Source organism: Mchenga conophoros, linkage group LG15 (assembly GCF_057382185.1).
Source record: "Mchenga conophoros isolate Kocher_MC1m ecotype Shallow Benthic linkage group LG15, M_conophoros_male_GT1.1, whole genome shotgun sequence".
In the NCBI taxonomy this organism is placed as follows: Eukaryota; Metazoa; Chordata; class Actinopteri; order Cichliformes; family Cichlidae; genus Mchenga; species Mchenga conophoros.
In genome coordinates, this window is record NC_140540.1 from 29,799,027 (window position 1) to 29,822,128 (window position 23,102).

Consider the following 23,102-nt stretch of genomic DNA (forward strand, 5'->3'; position numbering starts at 1 on the left):
GAGAGTGAAGTAGACTGAGGGTATGGCTGAGTAGTCCAAAAAATAAAAAAAATTATGCCCTACTTTCCTCCACTTCACTTTATAACATTTACATTGTTCGAACTATGAAGGAAGATTTAGCAAAAGGGCAGAGAATCCAGCCACATTTACTCCTTAACAATGTCATGGCAGAGGCCACTACAGTATTTAGAAGATGTACTGCAAGATGTGCGTTTTATTGTGCACAAAGGTTTGGGAAGAGAATATTCGACTACAAATTGCCCTACAATTAGTCAAAAAAAATGGCATGTCGTATTTTGCACCTAATATGATTGTATTGCATTGAGTGGAAGAGATGTTAGCAGAACGAGTTTTGCATAGATGGATGGCTTAAAGCTGTGACTGCAGTGCCAAACCTGACAAAAAAAAAGTCAACAGTAATTTCGGATAATCCTAAAAGCTGGCAATAACTTACCACAGTGGACATTACTAATACAAATTAAAATGCAGAGAACCTGAAACACAACAATTAAAAAGTTAGTTAATATCACCTGTTACGTTCCCCTGAGGGGTCTAGGCGGTGAGGGGGAAGTAACAAAAAGTGTCCAGGTCAGAAAAAGGAGTCAAGGAGGCATAAAGGTTAAATTACAGAGTTTCTATTAATACTAACTAAAAGAGACGGACAAGCCACTATTACCGTTTAAAGAAACAAACAAAACTCAAGCATTAGTCAATAAAGTACAAAGTAAGCCAAAAAGAGTGCAGCTCTCTAGCTGAAAACCACACTAATGGCACTCTTGTACAGAGCTCACCTGTCCCTGGGCTTAAATACTTTTAATTACTGACGAGAGTCAGCTGCACAAAAGACAAAAGGTGGCAGCTAAGGCAGGAGAGATGGTCGAACACGCCCACACAGACAACTTCAGGAGGCGGCCCTGCTAGGGCCGTAACACACCCATAATTATGACTTATAGAGCTTGCATAAATATATTGTAAAAAGACTGGTTCTTGAATTAGCACTTTTCTACTCTGAGCACTTTATACAACTTGTTACACTCCAGTGGATGTATCAGGGAGCAACATGGGGTTAGTATCTTGTCCAAGGATATTTGGCATGCAGACTGGAGCAGACGGGGATTGAACCACCAACCTTCCGATTAGGCGGTGCCCTCCTCTCTTACGCTACAACCACCCTTCAAACTGTTCATGGTCTTTTTATGAACTGATTCAGATGCAGATTACATTACAGGTTACTGTTTTATTACATATTATATTTTGAACATCGTGAAAACATCTTAAAATTTGCCTCAATTTGGAAGCTATTGGCATTCACTATGACCTTTCTCAACTGCTGAGCTCATCATCCAAATGATTACAGGTTGTGTACATTTCACTTAGAGTTTAGCACAGGCTCCAGTAAATTGGACAAATGAGGATTTTTTTCATGTTTAATGTGCCTTGGCACAACATCACACTGAAAAACTGCATAGGATGATACCATTGATTGTAATCTTAATGAAGCAAACAGTCAGCATGGTTTTCAGGCATCAGGAACCTAAGGCTAATAGAGGTTGTGTTCAGTATATAGCTGGGCTGCTCAGAATCGATCTGTCTGTTCATTAACCCCTGCTGGCTCCTCATCCATCATCCTGACTCCACTGTGTCTGTTGTTCCACTACACAGTGCCTGCTTTGGAGGATTTCAGGGGTGATCCTCGCCCTGCCTCCTTTTTCATTCCATGTCCTTTCTTTTTGGTTTTATTGGCACTTCTCTATTTAAAAAAATTTAGGTAGTCGGTAGTGTGAGGTTTTAAAAGTGTGCAATTTTAACAGTAGACTTTCTTCTTTCATTGTTTTTCTTTGTTACTCATTTGCTGTGTCAGTGATGATGTTACAGGAGCCTGGTGGCAATTTCACACAACCCACAGTACACGTCCCATGACATTATGAAAGTCTTATATGTAGTCTTGATTAGCGATGATCAGGTTTCCACAGTTTTTTGACTGTTTCCTTAAACGATCCTCTGGAGAGACTGCTTTAAACATCAAAGGAATCATCATCTCTTTGTGGGTATGTTTAGTTTGTGAATATTTCTCTGGGCAAAGTGATCACAGTTGACAAGGTAAAGTCTCTGAGGGCTTGTTGACTTGTACTGATTTTTCTTTCATGAAAAAGGAAAAAAAATCACTGCTGTGCATACTGTAATGTGTAACAGGTATTTAATTTCTTAATGTGTTTATTTTTAAAACTCAGCTCACTTATTCTTCAGATCACAGGGTTGCACAGCAAGTATGTTTTTGGAGGGGACTACCAAAAGGAGCCTTACTGCTGACAAGTTGTAACTGGTACTCATAATTTTCATGTTATATTTCCACTGAATTAAAAAAAGAATTAACAGGTACATACAGTGGGGCAAAAAAGTATTTAGTCAGCCACCGATTGTGCAAGTTCCCCCACCTAAAATGATAACAGAGGTCAGTAATTTGCACCAGAGGTACACTTCAACTGTGAGAGACAGAATGTGAAAAAAAAATCCATGAATCCACATGGTAGGATTTGTAAAGAATTTATTCGTAAATCAGGGTGGAAAATAAGTATTTGGTCAATAACAAAAATACAACTCAATACTTTGTAACATAACCTTTGTTGGCAATAACAGAGGTCAAACGTTTACTATAGGTCTTTACCAGGTTTGCACACACAGTAGCTGGTATTTTGGCCCATTCCTCCATGCAGATCTTCTCGAGAGCAGTGATGTTTTGGGGCTGTCGCCGAGCAACACGGACTTTCAACTCCCGCCACAGATTTTCTATGGGGTTGAGGTCTGGAGACTGGCTAGGCCACTCCAGGACTTTCAAATGCTTCTTACAGAGCCACTCCTTTGTTGCCCGGGCGGTGTGTTTTGGATCATTGTCATGTTGGAAGACCCAGCCTCGTTTCATCTTCAAAGTTCTCACTGATGGAAGGAGGTTTTGGCTCAAAATCTCACGATACATGGCCCCATTCATTCTGTCCTTAACACGGATCAGTCGTCTTGTCCCCTTGGCAGAAAAACAGCCCCATAGCATGATGTTTCCACCCCCATGCTTCACAGTAGGTATGGTGTTCTTGGGATGCAACTCAGTATTCTTCTTCCTCCAAACACGACGAGTTGAGTTTATACCAAAAAGTTCTACGTTGGTGTCATCTGACCACATGACATTCTCCCAATCCTCTGCTGTATCATCCATGTGCTCTCTGGCAAACTTCAGACGGGCCTGGACATGCACTGGCTTCAGCAGCGGTACACGTCTGGCACTGCGGGATTTGATTCCCTGCCGTTGTAGTGTGTTACTGATGGTGACCTTTGTTACTTTGGTCCCAGCTCTCTGCAGGTCATTCACCAGGTCCCCCCGTGTGGTTCTGGGATCTTTGCTCACCGTTCTCATGATCATTTTGACCCCACGGGATGAGATCTTGCGTGGAGCCCCAGATCGAGGGAGATTATCAGTGGTCTTGTATGTCTTCCATTTTCTGATGATTGCTCCCACAGTTGATTTTTTCACACCAAGCTGCTTGCCTATTGTAGATTCACTCTTCCCAGTCTGGTGCAGGTCTACAATACTTTTCCTGGTGTCCTTCGAAAGCTCTTTGGCCTTGGCCATGGCGGAGTTTGGAGTCTGACTGTTTGAGGCTGTGGACAGGTGTCTTTTATACAGATGATGAGTTCAAACAGGTGCCATTCATACAGGTGGGGGACAGAAAAGCTTCTTACAGAAGACGTTACAGGTCTGTGAGAGCCAGAGATTTTCCTTGTTTGAGGTGACCAAATACTTATTTTCCACCCTGATTTACGAATAAATTCTTTACAAATCCTACCATGTGAATTCATGGATTTTTTTTCACATTCTGTCTCTCACAGTTGAAGTGTACCTCTGGTGCAAATTACTGACCTCTGTCATCATTTTAAGTGGGGGAACTTGCACAATCGGTGGCTGACTAAATACTTTTTTGCCCCACTGTATTGGACAGCTGAGGCCAACACTACCCATACTGCTGAGCTTACCTCATACCTGTATTGGTACTCTTACGTTAAAGAAAGAAAAATCCACAATGGTCACTGAAATAACTGCTAAAAGTTAGCTAATGAAAATCAGACATTGCTTTTGAATTGTGGTTCAATAGAATTAAAATTATAGTACCCTTAACTTAATATTTCTTTTGCTGTCTGTCAGTGTGACTTCTGCACATGTCGTCAGATTTCCTGGCCTACTCCTTATGAGTAAACTGCTCTAGCTGTTTCAGGTTTAAAAGGTGCTTTCTCCAGACTACATGTTTCATGTTATAGTCAGATTTAGATCAGAGCTCATAGAAAAGAATTTAACCAACAATTTTGCCCATGTGCGTGTAAGGGGTTGTAAAATGATATTAAAAAAATAAAATGGAAAAGCCTGAAAGTAATCTCACAGGGAGAGCTTGCATAAACGCGGACCTAGCTCATATATAATATGAGGGCGAAAGGAGTGAAGTTTGGACATCAGTTTGGAAAGTCTGAAGTGGTGGTATGATGTACGTAGCCTACAAACATTAGTTGTATTGATAATGAGTTTTTAAGTTTTTTGCTTCTGTTTTGCTTTTTTGTTTTAGGTTTTAGTAGTTTTTTTTTAGTCTTTATAGTATTACGGTAGTAGCAGCATTGATTTTGAGGAAAACGACAACCAGAAATTATGCTAGCGTGAGTGTGCTGGCCTCACACTCAGAAGTTTTCTTGTTTCATGGAGCACAGAAAAGGAAATTGAGGTACTAAGGTGTTGTTGGCCAATGTGCAACCTAAACCTTATCACTATGACTTTTGTAACCCTATACAGATTCATCAATACAGAACAATACAACAATACAGAACGCATAGAAAAAGCATAATAGGTCAATTTTAGACACAAGTTTTTTAATGTTGTGTACTGACATGTAATTTTCAAAAGGATTTGCAGCCCTGTATTGAATGGCATGGTACAATTTGTTTAGTAAACCTGCCTCTCAGGTATATGCTTCTTTGGTGGCCTCTGCTTTATGGGTGTGACACAATAAAAAACCTTTGCAGTAGTGGCTCAATAACAGCCTGTAAGGCCAAGAAAGCAAGTGTTGCTGGAATCAGTGTTGCCATGGTAATATGAACCCTGCGAGTGGCAAAAAGATATTATTATTACAATTTCAATGAGCCTGCAATTACGTCAGATTCCTTGAACTATTCAAATAGTGTGGCCACACATGTGGTTTAATGTAAACAAATGGATACAATATATGTTTCATAACTATCACACGTGCAGTTCGTTTGCTTTTGGCACCTTGTAGAAAGTCCTGACAAGTGAACTGTGCATAAATAACAACACGCTGGTAGAAATGGTTAAAAAGGAAAAACTCAATTTCATTTGATCTCTTCAAAGTAAGGTGTGGTCGAGTGCAAATATGAGGCCACAGGGCATCAACAAAACTGACTTTTCCAGCTGTCTTGCCATGCCAAGGTGTTCAGTTCAGATACCGGCCCACTGGCTCAAGTGGTAGAAACTGTAACACACTGAGAGTTCAAAGTACCTAAAGTGTTATTCTGCAGGTGGGGAAAGCCCTATGTTTTGGTGCATCAGGGCAGTCGCACAAAATAGCTAACTTAATGAGCTTAATAAGTCACTTAATAGGTTCTATTAAGACATTTTTAATTTATTTTCTCTGTGGACAGGGTGTGGTCACCTGACCTGTGCTGGTTCTGAGGTTTATTTCTCTTTGCAGATTTAGCAACTATTTTCTAAAATGCACAGTGTTACATGATGTAGCAAGCCTGCTACTAAACTACTGCTACTGCTATTAAAGTACATCATAACTTTAAATTCAAAGTGATGGCTCCTACCAAAGTCTTCTAGAAGCACGTCCTGTTAGTTAGCAGCCATATTGATATCCTTCCGGTAACTTTTTTTGGACAGTTACTAAACTAAACTTTCATAACAATTGTTAATCGAACATAAATGACTGCATGACTGAACTTTGGATGCATGATAACTTTATTGAAAGTTCAGCAGTGAGAAGAAGAAAAAACAGGATGTGCACTGTATGGGTTGTCAGCAAAATTGATACTCAGATATTAATTAATAGTAAAAATCAACAATACTAAATTAAGATAATCATTTGCTATGGTATTGATAGCAACAGTGCCCTGTTTGCCTCCTCTTGCTGATAACTTTACACAGCAATGCGATGAAGAAAGCAAGGCCCACTGATCTTCCTCTCTCTAAGAGCTAAAGTACTTAGCATTCATAACAGTTTAGGCGAAATTTCAGAGGTCAGTAAAGCTACTGAAACAGTTATCATAAATGTTGACCTATCCAGCATGCACTACAAGCAATTACCCGAAAGCCATATTAGCCATCTGGTATCAATAACTTAGCAACTAGGAGATGAAAAGTATAGTTGGGTAAACTGTGAATAATTATTGCAGAGCTGAAAGAGTCATGGATGGAACGTCTTTGTACAACTATTTAATAAAATGTGGTTCTTATTTTGTTGTAGGCATCAACAAGGTCAGTTTTAAAATGCAGGCAGTAACGGTTTCAGTTTTACAGTGTTCTTTTAGAACTTCTTTATTTTAGTATAACTTATACCAACTTAACCCAAAGTTTATTCTTTACTTTTCCATTAATCATATAGTTGTGTGAGGTATTGTGTTGTTTGTTGTACCCTTTTGTTTTTTGTTAGGTTCTGAAATCTGTTGTACCCTGCATAATCTGTAATGAAACTATCTAAATAATTTGTAAAACAAATTAAAACCTCCAGACTTGACATTAATCTTTTTTTTTTAAAGTCATATTTAGGGAAATTTAGTTGAAAACGAGTTAAATTAACAAGTAAACAGTTAATTCTTTTGAGATATGATTTCTTCACCATTACTTCTTTTGCAGGATAGGGTTAAAATTTTCCATGTAGCATTGGATTCAGTATTGAGTATTTCCCTGGGTATTATTATTGAGTTTTAAATTCCAGCAAAGTCTGCTTGCGTATCGATCCCGCTTATCAGTTCCACTTGCACTTCCACTGCTGTACTACTTCTAAGAAAAGTGTTCCATATAATATGTGTAATCACTATTTGTTTTGAGTGACGACCCCAGCACTGATGCCTACAAAGAGAGGAAATACCCCCGACATGCACAAAGATTTGACCACAGCATGCAAATAATTAGCATGAATGTCATATCTTTGACATGCTACTTAGCAACAGTGGTGTCTTCAAAGTGGAGCCAATGAGAATCGATAAGAGAATTGATAATGAATCAAATCAATGCATTATATCGATAATGGAATCGATAAATTGTTATTAGTTCGTATCACTAGTGATAATTCTAGTCGACTAACAGAACTACAGTGGGGCAAAAAAGTATTTAGTCAGCCACCGATTGTGCAAGTTCTCCCACTTAAAATGATGACAGAGGTCAGTAATTTGCACCAGAGGTACACTTCAACTGTGAGAGACAGAATGTGAAAAAAAAATCCATGAATCCACATGGTAGGATTTGTAAAGAATTTATTCGTAAATCAGGGTGGAAAATAAGTATTTGGTCAATAACAAAAATACAACTCAATACTTTGTAACATAACCTTTGTTGGCAATAACAGAGGTCAAACGTTTACTATAGGTCTTTACCAGGTTTGCACACACAGTAGCTGGTATTTTGGCCCATTCCTCCATGCAGATCTTCTCGAGAGCAGTGATGTTTTGGGGCTGTCGCCGAGCAACACGGACTTTCAACTCCCGCCACAGATTTTCTATGGGGTTGAGGTCTGGAGACTGGCTAGGCCACTCCAGGACTTTCAAATGCTTCTTACGGAGCCACTCCTTTGTTGCCCGGGCGGTGTGTTTTGGATCATTGTCATGTTGGAAGACCCAGCCTCGTTTCATCTTCAAAGTTCTCACTGATGGAAGGAGGTTTTGGCTCAAAATCTCACGATACATGGCCCCATTCATTCTGTCCTTAACACAGATCAGTCCTCCTGTCCCCTTGGCAGAAAAACAGCCCCATAGCATGATGTTTCCACCCCCATGCTTCACAGTAGGTATGGTGTTCTTGGGATGCAACTCAGTATTCTTCTTCCTCCAAACACGACGAGTTGAGTTTATACCAAAAAGTTCTACTTTGGTTTCATCTGACCACATGACATTCTCCCAATCCTCTGCTGGATCATCCATGTGCTCTCTGGCAAACTTCAGACGGGCCTGGACATGCACTGGCTTCAGCAGCGGAACACATCTGGCACTGCGGGATTTGATTCCCTGCCGTTGTAGTGTGTTACTGATGGTGACCTTTGTTACTTTGGTCCCAGCTCTCTGCAGGTCATTCACCAGGTCCCCCCGTGTGGTTCTGGGATCTTTGCTCACCGTTCTCATGATCATTTTGACCCCACGGGATGAGATCTTGCGTGGAGCCCCAGATCGAGGGAGATTATCAGTGGTCTTGTATGTCTTCCATTTTCTGATGATTGCTCCCACAGTTGATTTTTTTCACACCAAGCTGCTTGCCTATTGTAGATTCACTCTTCCCAGTCTGGTGCAGGTCTACAATACTTTTCCTGGTGTCCTTCGAAAGCTCTTTGGCCTTGGCCATGGCGGAGTTTGGAGTCTGACTGTTTGAGGCTGTGGACAGGTGTCTTTTATACAGATGATGAGTTCAAACAGGTGCCATTCATACAGGTGGGGGACAGAAAAGCTTCTTACTGTCATGGTCCTGAGTCTGAGGACTCAGTGTTTTGTGTTTCCTTATGCTTTTGTTCATTCCGAGTGTGTATTCTGTTGTGATTTTGCCATTTGTTAGGTTTCTGTTCTTTGCCTGCCTGCTCCCACTTCTCTGTGTTCCCTCTGTCTGTCCATGGTGTTATTGTGTCTGCCCATTATGTCTAAGTTCTCCCCGTGCTCTCTCTTCCCCCTGTGTGCCCTCTATGTATTTATGAGCCCTCGTCCCCTTTCGTGTTTATTCCATGTCTCCCCTGCCTGTTACGTTGGTGTTCTACTCGTGCTCTCTCTCCTCCTGTACTTCCTGTTTCACCTCTCCCGTCAGTGCTCAGTTCACCCCGCCCTGTCTCGTTATGATTATCAGTGTCACCTGTGTTCCCCGTGTGTTCCCACTTCCCTCGTTAACCCTCTGTGTATTTCTGTCTGCGTCTCCCTCTGTTCAGTGTGACGTCGTCCCTCATGTTGTGTGGATCTCCCTGTGTCTCTGCGTATGTTAGTTTACTTTTCCCAGTTTAGTTTTGTATTTCCTATGTTCTGCCACTCCAGCATTAAAGCTGTGATTTTGAGTTCATCTCCGTGTCTGTGAGTTTTGCGTTTGGGTCCTCCTCCTGCCTGCCACACAGCCGCGCCTTGACAGTACGACGTCACCACAACATGGACCCAGCAGACTTACCCGGGGAGAGCGATCTGATACGTGTCCAACGCCTAGTCGAGTGGATAACCCACACTTCCAATACAAGGGCAAAGATTGTGGGGATAAATGCTATCGAAGCAATCCTCAAAGGAAATTCTCATCTCCGCCAGGTCAGGGGATGTTGGGACTTATTGGCCAATTTGAATGAAGCCCGGGAGGCGGCGCGAACTCGGGAAATATCAGACTTGGCCCAGCAGCAACAGACAACAGCCACCCTGGAGCAGCCGCGTCAGTTTCACCGGCCGGATGTGGTTTTTCCCGGCCCTTTGGAGCCATCTGCAGGGAAAAAGAAACGGCATTCACGCCGCCGACGCGCCACCCCACAGCCGGACATTCAGCCTTCTAATTCACCTGTTGTGCTACCAGAAGCTCAGTCGGCTCCCTCGCAGCCCGTCCCAGCTCAGTTAGCTCCCTCGCAGCCCGTCCCAGCTCAGCCAGCTCCCTCGCAGCCCGTCCCAGCTCAGCCAGCTCCCTCGCAGCCCGTCCCAGCTCAGCCAGCTCCCTCGCAGCCCGTCCCAGCTCAGCCAGCTCCCTCGCAGCCCGTCCCAGCTCAGCCAGCTCCCTCGCAGCCCGTCCCAGCTCAGCCAGCTCCCTCGCAGCCCGTCCCAGCTCCGTTAGCTCCCTCGCAGCCCTTCACAGCTCCGTTAGCTCCCTCGCAGCCCTTCACGGCTCCGTTAGCTCCCTCGCAGCCCTTCACAGCTCCGTTAGCTCCCTCGCAGCCCTTCACAGCTCCGTTAGCTCCCTCGCAGCCCTTCACAGCTCCGTTAGCTCCCTCGCAGCCACCCTCAGTTCAGTCTCCTGTGTCCCCGTTAGCTCAGCCATTAACTCCACCACAAGCTCCATTTTCACCTCTACCATCGCTTCAGTCATCAGTTCGGTCTGCCACTCAGTCGCCCTTAGCTCCATCATCCACACTACCACCTGTTTCTCTTCCACCACAACCGTCACTACACCCAGCCACTCAGGCTGCTACTCAGTCAGTCATTCAACCCATAGCCCTGCCGTTAATATGCTCTGTAGCTGAGCCACTAGCCGCCCGACCCGCAGCCACTTCAGCCACTCCTCCACCCGTCACACCTCCACTACAACCATCACTGCAGTCTCTAGCGCAGTCACCTGCAGCTCTGCTTTCCCCAGTGCAGTCTCCAGTGTCCCCAGTGCAGTCTCCAGTGTCCCCAGTGCAGTCTCCAGTGCAGTCTCCAGTGTCCCCAGTGCAGCCTCCTGCAGCCCTGCTTTCCCCAGAACAGTCTCCAGTGTCCCCAGTGCAGCCTCCTTTAGCACAGTCACCCACTCAACCACCAGCACCACAACCGTCACTACCTCTGGTTCATTCTCCTGTGAAGTCATCTACTCCTACTCCACTCTCACCACCACCGTTACTACAGACATCAGTTCAGTCCCCTGTGCAGTCGTTTACTCCTCCACCGTCAGCAGCTCAGGTCCCCGTGTGTCCAGCAGCTCAGGTCCCCGTGTGTCCAGCAGCTCAGGTCCCCGTGTGTCCAGCAGCTCAGGTCCCCGTGTGTCCAGCAGCTCAGGTCCCCGTGTGTCCAGCAGCTCAGCTCGCACCTGAACCATTGGCCCAGTCCCCGACAGCAATACGGTCTTCTGTTCGGCTTAACATTCAGCCAGGGGTCCCAAACCTCTCTGGCTCTACATCAGCTCCTGCTGGAAGCTCGGATGAGCTCATCCAGGACTCCGCGGCTCCCACGCCGCCATCTACCTCGTCCGCTGGGGGTTCCAGTGAGCCCGGCCAGCACCTCCTTGTCTCCGCTGGAGGGTCCGAGAGGCCCGTTCAGCCTCCTGTCTCCGCTGGAGGGTCCGAGAGGCCCGTTCAGCCTCCTGTCTCCGCTGGAGGGTCCGAGAGGCCCGTTCAGCCTCCTGTCTCCGCTGGAGGGTCCGAGGGGCCCGTTCAGCCTCCTGTCTCCGCTGGAGGGTCCGAGGGGCCCGTTCAGCCTCCTGTCTCCGCTGGAGGGTCCGAGGGGCCCGTTCAGCCTCCTGTCTCCGCTGGAGGGTCCGAGGGGCCCGTTCAGCCTCCTGTCTCCGCTGGAGGGTCCGAGGGGCCCGTTCAGCCTCCTGTCTCCGCTGGAGGGTCCGAGGGGCCCGTTCAGCCTCCTGTCTCCGCTGGAGGGTCCGAGGGGCCCGTTCAGCCTCACGCCGCATCAGCTGGAGGGCCCGAGGAGCCTGTCCAGCCGCCATCTGCAACCTCGCCTGGCGCAGCCTCCTCTTCAGAGCCTTCGTCTGCCGCAGCCTCCTCTTCAGAGCCTTCGTCTGCCGCAGCCTCCTCTTCAGAGCCTTCGTCTGCCGCAGCCTCCTCTTCAGAGCCTTCGTCTGCCGCAGCCTCCTCTTCAGAGCCTTCGTCTGCCGCAGCCTCCTCTTCAGAGCCTTCGTCTGCCGCAGCCTCCTCTTCAGAGCCTTCGTCTGCCGCAGCCTCCTCTTCAGAGCCTTCGTCTGCCGCAGCCTCCTCTTCAGAGCCTTCGTCTGCCGCAGCCTCCTCTTCAGAGCCTTCGTCTGCCGCAGCCTCCTCTTCAGAGCCTTCGTCTGCCCCAGCCTCCTCATCAGCTGCCTCGTCTGCCCCAGCCTCCTCATCAGCTGCCTCGTCTGGTCCAGCATCCTCATCAGCTGCCTCGTCTGGTCCAGCATCCTCATCAGCTGCCTCGTCTGGTCCAGCATCCTCATCAGCTGCCTCGTCTGGTCCAGCATCCTCATCAGCTGCCTCGTCTGGTCCAGCATCCTCATCAGCTGCCTCGTCTGGTCCAGCATCCTCATCAGCTGCCTCGTCTGGCCCTGCGCCCACCGGGCCATGGCCGGCACGCCTGGGACTGGAGGGCCGCCGCTGCCGTCCGCGCGGTCGGCCTCCTGAACTGCTCCGTCGTCTCCTTCGCCGCCGCCGCTGCCTTCCGCGCGGTCGGCCTCCTGAACTGTTTCCGCGTCGCCGCCGCTGCCTTGCGCACGGCCGGCCTCCTGAACTGTTTCCGCGTCGCCGCCGCTGCCTTGCGCACGGCCGGCCTCCTGAACTGTTTCCGCGTCGCCGCCGTTGCCTTGCGCACGGCCGGCCTCCTGAACTGTTTCCGCGTCTCCGCCGTTGCCTTGCGCACGGTCGGCCTCCTGAACTGTTTCCGCGTCTCCGCCGTTGCCTTCCGCACGGTCGGCCCCCTGAACTGCTCTGTGTTTTGGGTTGTTTTCTTGGGCTCCGGTGTTTTCTGTGCTCTTTGTTTTCTGTTCCGAGCCCTCCGTCCTGGGCCCCCGCCGCCCGCCCTGGGTTGTTTTCTGTTTGGTTTTGTTTTTCTGTGTTTGGGCTGTCTGGAGCCAGCCCTTGAGGGGGGGGTACTGTCATGGTCCTGAGTCTGAGGACTCAGTGTTTTGTGTTTCCTTATGCTTTTGTTCATTCCGAGTGTGTATTCTGTTGTGATTTTGCCATTTGTTAGGTTTCTGTTCTTTGCCTGCCTGCTCCCACTTCTCTGTGTTCCCTCTGTCTGTCCATGGTGTTATTGTGTCTGCCCATTATGTCTAAGTTCTCCCCGTGCTCTCTCTTCCCCCTGTGTGCCCTCTATGTATTTATGAGCCCTCGTCCCCTTTCGTGTTTATTCCATGTCTCCCCTGCCTGTTACGTTGGTGTTCTACTCGTGCTCTCTCTCCTCCTGTACTTCCTGTTTCACCTCTCCCGTCAGTGCTCAGTTCACCCCGCCCTGTCTCGTTATGATTATCAGTGTCACCTGTGTTCCCCGTGTGTTCCCACTTCCCTCGTTAACCCTCTGTGTATTTCTGTCTGCGTCTCCCTCTGTTCAGTGTGACGTCGTCCCTCATGTTGTGTGGATCTCCCTGTGTCTCTGCGTATGTTAGTTTACTTTTCCCAGTTTAGTTTTGTATTTCCTATGTTCTGCCACTCCAGCATTAAAGCTGTGATTTTGAGTTCATCTCCGTGTCTGTGAGTTTTGCGTTTGGGTCCTCCTCCTGCCTGCCACACAGCCGCGCCTTGACACTTACAGAAGACGTTACGGGTCTGTGAGAGCCAGAGATTTTCCTTGTTTGAGGTGACCAAATACTTATTTTCCACCCTGATTTACGAATAAATTCTTTACAAATCCTACCATGTGAATTCATGGATTTTTTTTTCACATTCTGTCTCTCACAGTTGAAGTGTACCTCTGGTGCAAATTACTGACCTCTGTCATCATTTTAAGTGGGGGAACTTGCACAATCGGTGGCTGACTAAATACTTTTTTGCCCCACTGTATGTGGCTGCAGCATACCAAAAATGAGCTAGCTTGACAATATTTGTTACTGAACTAGGGCTGTTCGATTGTTACACCCCGGCCTAGGCAACCGGCGTGCAACTTCCACAAAAATAATCCCAAGACGAGATTTAAAGCAAGATACGACATTTATTTACATCACCAAACACAAGGCGCCAAACTATTTACAACGGGGGGGGGGGATCGCGACCATGACATACAGAAACACAGGGCTTAAATACATAGAAGGAGCAATTAGGGAATGGACCACAGGAGGGATACACAGCTGGGGCAAATAAGACCTGACGAGACAAGGAAACGTAATCTGAACACTAAGATAACACAGACTTTCAAAGTAAAACAGGAAACACATAACAGTCACGCCAAAACAAAACGCCTAAAACAATACACTGCCAACGCCGAACCGTAACATACCCCCCCACCCAAAAAAACAATCATTTAAAACATACAACCCCAACGAAAAATGTTTGTTCCATGTCCAGCCCATATGGCACCGGCCGCCGTCCCGCAGGCGACGCTGATGGCTGGACGGGTCCTCCAGTGGAAACGGAAAACTGGAGCGGGCCCTCGGATCCTCCAGCGAAGACAGACGAAAGGCTGGAGCGGTCCCACGGGTCCTCCAGCGAAGACAGACACGCAGCCCACCAGCTGCAAACACGGACACGCAGCCCACCAGCTGCAAACACAGACACGCAGCCCACCAGCTGCAGAAGGCTGGAGCGGTCCCACGGATCCTCCAGCGAAGACAAACGAAGACTGGAGCGGTTCCCCGGACCCTCCAGCGACGGCGGATGAAGGCTGGAGCGGTCCCTCGGATCCTCCAGCGAAGACAAATGAAGACTGGAGCGGTACCCCGGACCCTCCAGCGACGGCGGATGAAGGCTGGAGCGGTCCCTCGGACCCTCCAGCAAAGACAGACGGCTGAAGCGGTCCCCCCCTCGGACCCACCAGCGACGGCGGACGGCTTAAGCGGTCCACGGACCCCCCAGCGACTGGACGAGCCCCCATATGTTACACCCCGGCCTAGGCAACCGGCGTGCAGCTTCCACAAAAATAATCCCAAGACGAGATTTAAAGCAAGATACGACATTTATTTACATCACCAAACACAAGGCGCCAAACTATTTACAACGGGGGGGGGAAGATCGCGACCATGACATACAGAAACACAGGGCTTAAATACATAGAAGGAGCAATTAGGGAATGGACCACAGGAGGGATACACAGCTGGGGCAAATAAGACCTGACGAGACAAGGAAACGTAAACTGAACACTAAGATAACACAGACTTTCAAAGTAAAACAGGAAACGCATAACAGTCACGCCAAAACAAAACGCCTAAAACAATACACTGCCAACGCCGAACCGTAACATCGATATAACGATGTATATCGGATGACGATATAAAAACGTCTATCATTTCATTTTACGCTATCGTTTGTTTCGTGGTGTCGCTAAATAAACTGTTCATGGCAATATTTTTTCATCGTTTTGATGGCCACTGTAGTGGCTATATTAATTTCTTAAAGTTCTCTCATTCTCTTATATTTAATATAACCACACTACGGACGGACAAGCGCCTGTTTTTATGCGTGGTTGTTAGCAACAACGACGTTAAAACCATCGTGTGTCCGGTTGTTTATTCTCCACATAAACCTTTCACAATAAAGCTCAAGATCCTGTTGAGACTTTTCAAAATAAACTGAATCACACGAAAGAGTCTGCAGAGTATTTACGGATGAGAAGCAATAAAGAGCTGTCAGGTGCTAAAAAATAAACCTTAGACTCAAACATTAGAACAGGCTTTTCCCCGCAGCACGCTGTGTTATAAATACTCACAAAGGAAATGGCAGCCATTACAACTTATGTCTAAAAATGCATCCTTTAATGCATCCGTTAAAACATTGAACTCCAGGTACACAACACCCAGCTGGAAACACTTCACGCAAGTCGAGCTGCCCGAGATTCACAGAATTTACAGAAAACGTTAAAACTTTGTGATTTATATCGTTATCGGGATGATAGATGTCTTATATCGGGATATGAGATTTTGGTCATATCGCACAGCCCTATACTGAACTGCCTATCTGATTTAAATTCACATTAACTGGTGCCAGAAGGCCTTTTTGGATTGTTGCAGCACACTTTAACCATTGCTTGTTTGTTACCTGTTAGCAACCACCGTTTCATATTTCTGTTATTACTGATTTTTGTTGTTTCTAAAATGAACGGCTACATGGTAGAATTAAAGCATGTTTTTGGTCGGGCATAACTGAAATTGCAAATTTAATTTGGCAAACAAATTAGGCTAAATAAACATTTTTTTTGCTCTCTTTCCCAGGAAAGACACACACAGCATGGTGTCAGTCTCTTAGTCGCAATGAAAGACACTGGAGAGTTTGGCATGGCAAAAGAAGAGCGGAGGGTGCCAGTTTGGCTGTTTTTGCCAGCCAACCCTAACTTCAAAGCACTCTGTTACAGTGAACATCCACATCAAAATAAAACTGGATTTTCAAAAACACAGCATGCAGTCACTGCAAAGGAATCACCCTTCGAGCATGTGACAAATTTGAGATTTGGTTGTGTAGTCTGCAGCTCAGGGGCAGATGTTTGTGTCTGATCATGACTGAGCAGTCTGAGATAAAGGGGGTGGAATTCTGTTTTCTGGTGTGTTTTCCCTTAAAGTTTCAGAACAGTCGATAGTAAAAATAAGCTCAGTCTTGAAATGTGGAATTTGATGCTCTGACTCTTTTGTCCAATGTTGTGGCTTGTATCAATAATAATAATAATGGATTGCATTTATATAGCGCTTTTTGGGACCCCTCAAAGCGCTTTACAATACCACTATTCATTCACTCTCACACACTGGTGAAGGCAAGCTACAGTAGTAGCCACAGCTGCCCTGGGGCAGACTGACAGAAGCGAGGCTGCCATATTGCGCCATCGGCCCCTCACCAGTAGGTGGCAGGTGAAGTGTCTTGCCGAAGGACACAACGACCAAGACTGTCCGAGCCGGGGCTCGAACCGGCAACCTTCCAATTACAAAGCGAACACCCAACTCTTCAGCCACAATCGCCCCTTTTATCAATGACAGTTTTGCTATATGACTAACAAAATTTGGCTTTACTGCTAAAATAAGTTTGTTAGGAGAAGAAACCAAAGCAGCCGTACTGGTTTTGGTATCTGTAATCCAAGCAAACAGAGCTTTGGTTTGGGTTCTTGCTCTGATCTTTTGCCTCACTCAAAGCCCTTTTTGCCCCTGAGTTGCTTCAGGAGAAGGTACTCAGTAAACAAAGTCCAAGCAATTTAAGCTTTCTTTGAAAGTTGCCACTTCACAAGGGTTCTTCTGCTGTCTTGCTCCAAACCCATGCCTCAGGCTTCTTTGCCTCAGGGCAAGTTGTTCTATCCAGGTTTGCTTCAGCAAATGACAGTGCTATCCTTTCTTCAGATGTTGAAGTTTTCATAAATTGCTTCTTCTCAAATGCCCAAACTGTTTACCTTGAATGACCCAGCCAGGAGCTATTTTCTCCTCTTAAACCGGCACACAAAACCTTCTAACGTGGTAAACGTAGGATTCGCTGAAGGAGTACAAGAGGTGAAACTCCAGATTTACAGCTCAGTCTAAGTTATATTTGACTGTACCTGCAGGTTAAAACTGAAAGATTTATATCATAGATACAAGCTACCAAAGTAAGTTCTCTTTGTAGTGTGGTTGAGGTCGCCTTGAAACGTTTGGTTTCATATAGTTTCTTTTTTAAACTAAATACATAAAACCAAGTGATTATTCAACATAGTGATCAACATCTCTGAAATTTGTTGTGAAATGATTTGCTGCACCAGAACCTCATTTGCTCTCCATTGAAATGGTTTTTTTTTTGTTTGTTTTTTTAAATCTGGCCTGTGCCGGTGTTTGAAAACCATTGAACCATCGATTCCAGGCAATTTGGACATATGATAGGACACTGGTTGGACGAATCTCCAGAGGATTCAAAAAGAAGGAGAGTGCAAGGCACATCTGATAATGGAGGCAATGATAAGCACTTTATTAATATGAATGTGAATGGGTGGCTATGGCTTGTTGTGTACAAGTGTTTTGAGCACTCGGTAAGAATAGAAAAGCACTATATAACAGTCTGTTTGCTATATTGCTTTCAATTCAACCCCTTCCTGAATAAGAGGCGTTAAATTATATTTTGCATACAACCCTCTGATTTCTGGTGCATCTACCGGGTTTTTATTCTGTGAATTATCATCTAAGGATGACATGCACTCAGAACATCGAGTGTTTCTTCTCATATCGTGCTCATAAAAATGCATAGGTGATAATTTTCTGCTGCATGATGTGTAGTCTCTGTGGAAGAGTACATACTGTGCTTGGATTGATGTGTGTGTGTGTGTGTGTCCTCCATGAGGAACAGCCTGGGGGAAGCTAACGTGCTGTAACAGACCAAGGCAATGAGCCACAAACACTGTTAGGATCCACTGGGAAATAACATGTAAAGCACTGCCTTTCAGTGTGTGGGAGAGCCCAGGGAAATAACTAAGATTGGTGTGAACCTCTGTCATCACTGTTAATTCCCCGTACACACATTCACATGTGCAAACACATATGAAACTGCTTCATTGGTCTCTTGCTCATATAACATATAATGCATTGATAGTATTTTTATACTACACACACAGAAATCCAATTTTACTGACTCTGCACACACACACACACACACACACACACACACTTGTTTTCATATCTTAGTGACCATATCTACAGGGTGGGCCATTTATATGGATACACCGTAATAAAATGGGAATGGTTGGTGATATTAAAGTCCTGTTTGTGGCAGATTAGTATATGTGACGGGGCACATTCCACTAGATGGGTGGTGACCATGGTGGCCATTTAGAAGTCGGCCATCTTGGATACAACTTTTGTTTTTTCAATAGGAAGAGGGCCATCTGACACATCAAACTTATTGCTAATGTCACAAGAAAAACAATGTTGTGCTTGGTTTCAACGTAACCTTATTCTTTCATGAGTTATTTACAAGTTTCTGACCACAGAAATGCCAGCACAGGCATCCAGTATCTGTAGTTTCAGGTGCTGCACATCTCGTATCTTCACACCATAGACAATTGCCTTCAGATGACTCCAAAGATAAAAGTCTAAGGGGGTCAGATTGGGAGACCTTGGGGGCCATTCAACTGGCCCACGACGACAAATCCAACTGTTCATCTAGGAATGCTCGGACTGGGCACCCATAATATGGTGGTGCACCATCTTGCTGGAAAAACTCAGGGAACGTGCCAGCTTCAGTGCATAAAGAGGGAAACACATCATCATGTAGCAATTTCAAATATCCAGTGGCCTTGAGGTTGAGCCTTGAGAATGGACCCACTATCGTACCCCATATACCACACCAAACAGCACTTTTGTTGTTCTAACAGTCTTGGAGGGATCCATCCAATGTGGGTTAGTGTCAGACCAATAGCGGTGGTTTTGTTTGTTAACTTTGCCATTCACATAAAAGTTTGTCTCATCACTGAACAAAATCTTCTGCGTGAACTGAGGGTCCTGTTCCAATTTTTGTTTTGCCCATTCTGCAAATTCTGTGCGCCGATCTGGGTCATCCTCGTTGAGATTCTGCAGTAGCTGGAGTTTGTAAGGGTGCAATTTGTGAGTAGCTAATATCCGCCGAAGGGATGTTCGACTAATGCCCCTCTCCAGTGACATGTGGCGAGTGCTATGCTGTGGGCTCTTGCTGAATAAAGCTAGGACAGCCACTGATGTTTCTTCATTAGTGACAGTTTTCTTGCGTCCACATTTTGGCAAATCCAACACTGAACCAGTTTCCCGAAATTTAGCAAGCAGTTTGCTAACTGTAGCAGGGGAGATGGGTGGTCTCGTAGGGTGTCTTGCATTGAAATCTACTGCAATGACCTGGTTACTGCGTTCACCAGATATCAACACAATTTCGATCGGCTCCTCACATGTTAAACTCTTCGACGTGTCAATGGCTGTGAAAAAAGAGAAACTTGTAAATAACTCATGAAAGAATAAGGTTACGTTGAAACCAAGCACAACATTGTTTTTCTTGTGACACTACCAGTAAGTTTGATGTGTCAGATGGCCCTCTTCTTAGTGAAAAAACAAAAGTTGTATCCAAGATGGCCGACTTCTAAATGGCCACCATGGTCACCACCCATCTTGAGGAGTGTGCCCCATCACATATACTAATGTGCCACAAATAGGCCTTTAATATCACCAACCATTCCCATTTTATTACGGTGTATCCATATAAATGGCCCACCCTGTACTTAACATAATGCTTTCCTTAACGGCTAACTCATCAAACTTGAATACCTAACCCTAACTCTTAGCCTAAACCTAACCATAAACTAACTTACACTAAAACCACATTTTCAGTCTCCAAAATTCTTTCAAACTCTTGAGGACGAGCATTTTGTCCCCATAAGGCACTGTTGGTCCCCAGTAGTAGCATTCCAAGTTTTGGTCCTCACAAAAATATCTAAACGTGGCACGCACACACTGATATGTGTGCTGTTGGTGTTCTCACAACTCACAGCTCTCCCATGATATACGCGCACTGGAGACACAGAGTATCTCATGGATACACTGAGAAATACACTAATCTTTTCCAGCACTGTCACTTTAGCTCTCTCATTGCCTCATGAGGCCCAGCTAGTCAAGCAGTGGCATCTGTCTTTGTAGTGCAATTGCTTCCACTGCAACACAAAACACCAATTGAACTGTTGCATCGTTTTTTACTGCTATTCATCAATAGCATTGTTATCACTAAGAACTAAACTAAGACCTACAGTGCAGTGGTGGGTGAATGGCTTGATGTCACTTGTGGGTAGATCTGATTAATTATGGCAGATTGTGTGAATGATGATGAAGTTGAAGTGTCGTTTTCAAATGGCAGATGATGTAATACTCCAAACCCATACAAAATGTTTTATATTTCATTACAGTGTGTAAAATCTCACCACTTGATGTCAGTAGATTTCAGATTGCAGTCACCTGAGCTCTGTTTTCTTACCCTCCCAATTCAATTGCATAATCATTGCTACACAGCAAATCCAGCATGTCCAAATTAACACTGTTGGATTTGATTTCAACACTATTAAAGTGTCTATACGGGTCCACACCAGAGAGTGTTAATTTAACTCTTTTTGGAGAGTTGGTACGTTAACTCTGATTTAGTGTTAAACACCAAATCTGTCTGGAGTTGATAATTTAACACTTGGTGTTAAGAGTTTATATATTAACTCTCAAAGAGTATTTTAGTTTAACTACGTAAGAGTTATCTTCTAATTCATTCTAAAAAGCGGGAATTTTACTGTTCTGAACTTCTAGAAATTTCTTTTGGAAATAAACATTTACTAAAAAGATGCAATGGTTTTTGAAAAACATTTATTCTGAACTGTGCACCACAATTTCAAAACATTTTCTGAAAGATGTAACAGTATACATGTTCTCACTTTCATTAGAATTTTGTTTATCAAAAGGTCTGACATGGTAAATGCAAATAACAGCATTCTCATCACTTATTTCTTCAATACAATATGCATGTCCTTCATTCATCCCTTTGTGGAACTTCAACGCACTTCTGCTCTCCCCCATATTCCATCTTCACAAGCATATCCTGTGCGGAGATTGAATAAAAATTAGTTGACACTAATTAATGGCACAAATAATCCAGTAATCAATTGCAGTACAGTAAAAAAAAAAAAAAAAAAGAAAAAAAAAAAGGAATCCTCTTTGAGCCATTACTTGTGTAAAGTATTTTCCCAAAAGACAAGGACACAGGCAACAGGTAATACTGAACTAAATGTAAAACCTCAACCTTTTTGATTTTTACCTAAACCGTGTGCACAAAACTCTGGAGGGATCTATGCTAACGTAGAACCCAGTCAGGACGTCTGCTACTGCTGTTTGCTCGTGTGTTTTTTTTTTTGTTTTTTGTTTTTTTTTGGGCGATCGGTTTCAGGCTTCAAGTAGCACCATTATACCAACATTTCACATTCTACACATTGTTTTAGGTGTATTTGACCAAAAGTTTGACTGAAAATTCACATGCAAGCTTTTTCTCAAGGCTGTGGTATTTGCCCGCAAACAATACCTTTCAGCTAGCTAAAACAGAATGTTATGCTATCACCGAGCAACATGGCTAATGCCTTTCACACAGCTTTGTCTCAACTCCAAAGAGCCACAGAAGTAAAAGCTCATAATAATAATTGAAACAATCTTTGAAAAAATGACTTACCAAGCATGGCAAACAACTCAAATATGTAGAGCAAAATGTTCAGAAACGGCTTCACTTCAGCTTCGATTGGAGCCGTGCTGGGGGCGGAGTCTGTGAATTTACTCTATTGTTGTCATAGCCCCTCTAGGAGTTCAGAGTTAAGAGGTCAAGAGTTAATGTTTCCATTGTAACACCTCCAGATTTGACAGAGAAACACTCATTTTTAACACTCGATTTTAACTACTATCATTTTACACCTCAGAGTTACATTAAAAGAATGTGACTCTGCTTAGAGTAAAATTAACTATACTTTTGCAAGAAGACTATTAACACCAAAACATTTAACACTTTTGAATTTGCTGTGTACGGTGGCTGCTGTAGGACAAATAACTCTGTTGTGAGTTTAGACTTTCAGTCTGCTGTTTACCTCAACTGTCAATATGTGTCCATGTCTATTAACTCTGGAGGAGGCTGTAAATTTTGGTGAAAGGGTCTGATACGGGTTGATAAGTTAGTGTAGCTCACTTCTATGTTTTTCCTGGTAGCGGCAGTTACCATTTGTTAGGTCCAGTTAGTATCTGCTAGTTGATGTTAGCCTCTGTTAGGTGCTGTTAGCTGACATTAGTACAACTTTCTTTGAAGTGGATCAAAATTGTTGATCTTGGACACTTAGCGAATAATCTCTCCCACAGTGTGAGAATGTAATCAAACTGTTTGTCAGAGGGAAAGACACTGAGCTACTACTCATGGATGGATGGATGGATGGATGGATCAATAATGGCTCTTAGTAAAAGCAACTTGGAGAGAGATGAGGTTTTAAAGTACAGAATATAATCTCCATGTCAAATGCTTTTCTGGCATTGCAGCAAGTTGACTAGTTTGTTCAGCAAATGAAACATCAAACTGCTGACATGTTGTCCTTACATAATTCAGATGGATTTTAAACATAAGTGGACTAATTTGCCTATCTTTGCCTGCTGAAGATATGAATCTCTCTACCTCGCTCTATCTGTCTGAAAAGCAATAGTGCTTTATGGTGAAGCAGACTAAAGAGATGTAAATCTTTGAACTCATACACTTTTCTTTACATTTTTTTTTCATTGTATTTGGAAAGTACTTATGATTTATATGGTTATGATTATGGATTATGATTATGGTTATGATTAA

At 44.6% G+C, this 23,102-nt stretch overlaps 1 protein-coding gene across 3 annotated transcripts in view; it reads left to right on the top strand.

Moving 5' to 3' along the window:
- Nucleotides 1-23,102, top strand: part of cnih3 (cornichon family AMPA receptor auxiliary protein 3) — a 149,716-nt gene that overhangs the window by 20,260 nt on the left and 106,354 nt on the right. The window lies entirely within an intron of this gene.